We start from the raw sequence: 5,624 nt of genomic DNA, 5'->3' as shown, positions 1-5,624 counted from the left end.
TGAGTGTGTAATGGGTGGTGTATAATGGGCAGATGTGTAATGGGTGGAGATGTAATGGGCGGTGTATAATGGGCCAGGGTGTGATGGATGCGTGTGTAATGGGCGGGGATGTGATGGGTGGGTGTGTAATGGGTGGGGGTGTAATGTGTGGGGTGTATAATGGGCGGTGTATAATGGGCCGGGGTGTGATGGATGAGTGTGTAATGGGTGGATGTGTGATGGGTGGGTGTGTAATGGGTGGGTGTGTAATGGGTGGGTGTGTAATGGGTGGGGGTGTAATGGGTGGGGATGTAATGGGCAGGGATGTAATGGGCAGTGTATAATGGGCCAGGGTGTGATGGATCCATGTGTAATGGGCGGGGTGTGATGGGTGGGTGGTGTGATGGGTGGGGGTGTAATGGGTGGGTGTGTAATGTGTGGGGTGTAATGGGTGGGGTGTATAATGGGCGGGGATGTAATGGGTGGTGTATAATGGGCCAGGGTGTGAAAGGTGGTGGTGTGATGGATGGCTGTATAATGGGAGGGGGTGTAATATGTGTGTAATGTCTGGTGTGTCATCAATGGGTGTATAATGGATGGCTGGGAAACAGGGACTGCATGTTAATGGCAATGGGGCAACAGCTGATGAATTGAACCTGCTCAATCACTCTTTCAAAGAGCCGGCATGTTCACAATGCACCGAAGGGCCTGCTTCTCCTTCTGCATTGTAAATTCAAAGGCAGGCTGCATCCATATGATGCCATCCCTCTGCAGGCTGCTAAATCCTGCTGTGAGGACTTTGGAGCCTGTATGACTCCTAAGGTGGTGAGGCGGGTAGATTGTACTCTGGACTGAGTGGAGACTGATCTGCATGCAGTGCAGAGGCTCAACTGTTCAGAGACTTTCAAACATTACCACTCGCAACTGAATCACTCAGTCAAATTCTGGAAAATTTCATCCGTGCTCTTTAGTTCACTTCATAATATTCCCTTTGCCTGTCTTGCTTTCTGTGATGGTTTAAATTAAACCTAGTCACTGTTAGAGATAGTAGGAACTGCAGATGCTGGAGAATCCGAGACAACAAGGTGCAGGGCTGGATGAACACAGCAGGCCAAGCAGCATCATAGGAGCAGAGAGGCTGACGTTTCGGGCCTAGACCCTTCATCAGAAAAGGGTCTGAGCCCGAAACGTCAGCCTCTCTAGTCACTGTTAGGATTGCTTGAACCTGCGAGCCTGTTACTCAAGTGTGTTACCCTCTGCTACCAGCTTCTACCCCATCCGAACCCTCAGGCCTTCCTGACTGCTCTCACTGTCTGAACGATTGGTCACTTGTGGATTTTCTGTGTTCCAGTTGCCAGAGCAGAGGGAGGCTTGCAGCCAAAATGTAAATAAACACCTTCCGCCAAGGATTAGTGAGCCCCAAAATTATCCTGGAGACTTGCTTTCGTATCTTGCTGATTGTTGACTGGGTCCTGCTTGCAAAACTCCTTCTGAGCCCGAGTACATGTCAGTCTCATTAATCCCTCTCACACCTCTTCAGCCTCGTGTTCCCCACTTCTATGTGCCCCGCCTAACTCTCCTCAGTAACATAACTCCCATGACTCTCAAACTGTACCATCCTCAGTGGGCTACTGAAATGGATGACATACAAGGTGCGACTGAGACCACACCTGGAGTGCGTGTGCAGTTTTGGATCCCTTATTTAAAGAAAAATGTTATTGGAGGCAGTACATAGAAGGTTCACGAGGATGATCCTTGGTATCAAGGGATTATCTTACAACCAAAGGCTAAACAGATTGGGCCTCTACTCACTGGAGTTTAGAAGAATGGGAGGTGATCTTTTCGAAATATGTAGGATTCTTAAGGAGCTTGATGGGGTAAATGCTGAGAGGATGTTTCCCCTCCTGGGAGAGTCTCATAAGGGCATAATTTCAGAATAAAGGGGCACCAGTTTAATGTTGAGATGAGGAGGAATTTCTTCTCTCAGAGGGTTGAAAGTCTTTGGAATTCCTTACCACAAGAAAGGTGTGGGGGCAGAGCCCTTGTGTATGTTTAAGGCTGAGATAGATAAATTCTTGGATCAGTAGGGAAATCAAGAGTGACAGGGAAAGTGCAGGAAAGTGGATGTGAGAAATGTCGGATCAGGAATGATCCTATTGGATGGCCGAGCAGGCTGGAAGGCCTGAATGGCTTACTGCTGTTCCTATTTCTTCTGATCTTCTGGTCTTGTGTTAGCAGGTGGGGTCAGAGTAAAGGTGAGAGTGATAAATTCGAAAGCACAGTTACTGTGCATATGCCTGAATGCAAGGAGAGTGCTAAGTACCCACGGCATTGGTTCAGGGATGATCCTGATAGATTATAAAATAACAAAATGTCATTCCTTCATTGAAGAAGAGAAGGGGATGGAAAGCAGGAAGCAACGGGCCAGTTATTTAAAAACCTGTCATCCAGATATTGTTAAAGGGGCTTATTAAAGAAGTTACAGCCAGTCACTTAGTTCAAGGCAACATCAACATGAGCTTAACCGCAGAAGAACCTTGATAGCTGTCCACAGTAAAGAATTGCACAGATTCACTAGCCTCTGAGAGATGAAATTCCTCCTCATTCCTGTCTTAAATGGGCACCCCCTTTATTCTGAGATTTTGCTCTCTGGTCATAGTCACTCCCGTAAGGGGAGCGAACATTTGTCCACATTAAAAACAAGAGGATAACTCGGGAGAAGGTAGGGCCACTCAAGGATAGAGGAGGGAACTCGTGCTTGGAGGCAGAGGATAGGGGCAAGATCCTAAATAAGTACTTTGTATCAGCATTCACCCAGGAGAAGGATATGGAGGATAGTGAGGTTAGTGCAGAGCATTCTCGTATGCTGGGGCATTTTGAGACCAAGAAAGAAGTGACATTGGTCCTCTTGAAGAGCATTAAGGTGGATACATCTCCAGGGCCTGATGGGTTCTACTGCACGTTATTGACCGATGCAAGAGAGGAGATTACTGGGGCTTTCACCAAGATCTTTGTATCCTCTCCAGCCACTGGAGACATCCCTGAGGACTGGAGAGTAGCTAATGTTGTTCCTCTGTACAAGAAGGGAAAACAAGGAAATTCCAAGAAACTAGAGACCAGTGAGTCTCATATACTGTTTGGGAAACTGTTGGAGAGAATTCTTAGGGATAGGATTTACGCACATTTGTAAAAGCGTGGCCTAATTAGGGACAGTCAGCATGACTTTGTGCATGACAGGTCAAGTCTACTAACTTGATCGAATTTTTTGAGAAGGTGACAAGGGTGATTGATCATAGATCATAGATCATAGAATCCCTACAGTGTGGAAACAGGACCTTCGGCCCAACAAGTCTACACCAACCCGCGGAGCATCTCATCCAGACCAATCCCCCTATAACCCACCTAATCTACACATCCCTGAAACACAATGGGCAATTTAGCATGGCCGGTAGAGCAGTGTATGTTGTTTACATGGGTTGTAGTAAGACCTTTGACAAGGTCCCTCATGGTAGGCTCATTGAGAAGATTAATGTGCGTGGGATCCAAGGTGACTTGGCCGCTTGGATTCAGAAATGCCTTGCCCATGGAAGGCAGAGGGTAGTGATGGAAGGATATTTCTTCTAGCTACTTGTCCGTTACTACTGATGTTCCACAGGGATTTGTGACCGCTGTTATTTGTGATATATATAGACTTGGATGAAAATATAGATGGGTGGGTTGGTAAGTTTGCAGATGACACAAAGACTGGTGGAGTTGTGGATAGTGTAGAAGGTTGTCAAAGGATACAGCGGGATATAGATCAGTTGCCGATATAGGTGGTTTTATGGCAGATGGAGTCATATCCATGTAAATATGAGGTGTGAGACAACAAGGTGCAGGGCTGGATGAACACAGCAGGCCAAGCAGCATCATAGGAGCAGGAAGGCTGACGTTTCGGGCCTAGACCCTTCATCGGAAAAGGGGGAGGGGAAGGGGGTTCTGAAATAAATAGGGAGAGAGTGGGAGGCGGATAGAAGATGGATAGAGGAGAGGATAGGTGGAGAGGAAACAAACAGGTCGAAGAGGCGGGGATGGGGCCAGTAAAGGTGAGTGTAGGTGGGGAGTTAGGGAGGGGATAGGTCAGTCCAGGGAGGATGGACAGGTCAAGGGGGTGGGATGAGGTTAGTCGGTAGGAGATGGAGGTGCGGCTTGAGGTGGGAGGAGGGGATAGGTGGGAGGAAGAACAGGTTAGAGAGGCGGGGACGAGCTGGACTGGTTTTGGGATGCGGTAGGGGGAGGGGAGATTTTGAAACTTGTGAAATCCACATTGATACCATTGGGCTGCAGGGTTCCCAAGCGGAATATGAGTTGCTGTTCCTGCAACCTTTGGGTGGCATCGTTGTGGCACTGCAGGAGGCCCAGGATGGACATGTCGTCTGAGGAATGGGAGGGGGAGTTGAAATGATTTGCGACTGGGAGGTGCAGTTGTTTATTGCGAACCGAGCGTAGGTGTTCTGCAAAGCGGTCCCCGAGCCTCCGCTTGGTTTCCCCGATGTAAAGGAAGCCACAACGGGTACAGCGGATGCAGTATACCACATTGGCAGATGTGCAGGTGAACATCTGCTTGATGTGGAAAGTCTTCTTGGGGCCTGGGGATGGGGGTGAGGGATGAGGTATGGGGGCAGGTGTAGAACTTCCTGCGGTTGCAGGGAAAAGTGCCGGGTGTGGTGGGGCTGGAGGGGAGTGTGGAGCGGACAAGGGAGTCACGGACAGAGTGGTCCCTCTGGAGAGCAGATAAGGGTGGGGAGGGAAAGATGTCTTTGGTAGTGGGATCGGATTGCAGATGGTGGAAGTGTCGGAGGATGATGCGTTGGATCGGGAGCTTGGTGGGGTGGTACGTGAGGACAAGGGGGATTCTTTTTTGGTTCTTATTGCGTGGACGGGGTGTGAGGGATGAGTTGCGGGAGATGTGGGAGACACGGTTGAGGGCGTTCTCGACCACTGAGGGGGGGAAGTTACGGTCCTTGAAAAACGAGGACAACTGAGATGTACGGGAGTGGAATGCCTCATCCTGGGAGCAGATGCGGCGGAGGCGAAGGAATTGGGAATAGGGGATAGCATTTTTGCAGGAAGGTGGGTGGGAGGAGGAGTATTCTAGGTAGCTGTGGGAGTCGGTGGGCTTGAAATGAATATCGGTTTCGAGGTGGTTGCCCGATATGGAGACAGAGAGGTCCAGGAAGGGGAGAGAGGTGTTAGAGATGGTCCAGGTAAACTTAAGGTTGGGGTGGAAGGTGTTAGTGAAGTGTATGAACTGTTCGAGCTCCTCGTGGGAGCACGAGGCGGCGCCGATACAGTCATCAATGTAACGGAGGAAGAGGTGGGGTTTAGGGCCGGTGTAGGTACGGAAGAGGGATTGTTCCACGTAACCTACAAAGAGGCAGGCGTAGCTTGGGCCCATGCGGGTACCCATGGCTACCCCCTTTGTCTGTAGGAAGTGGGAGGAATTGAAAGAGAAGTTGTTGAGTGTGAGGACGAGTTCGGCTAAGCGGATGAGGGTATCAGTGGAGGGGGACTGGTCGGGCCTGCGGGACAGGAAGAAGCGGAGGGCCTTAAGGCCATCTGCATGGGGAATGCAGGTGTAGAGGGACTGGACGTCCATGGTAAAG

The sequence above is a fragment of the Rhincodon typus genome, chromosome 35, assembly GCF_021869965.1.
Source record: "Rhincodon typus isolate 14 chromosome 35, sRhiTyp1.1, whole genome shotgun sequence".
Lineage (NCBI taxonomy): Eukaryota > Metazoa > Chordata > Chondrichthyes > Orectolobiformes > Rhincodontidae > Rhincodon > Rhincodon typus.
The sequence above is the reverse complement of the archived record's forward strand: the minus strand, read 5'-3'. Positions refer to the sequence as shown.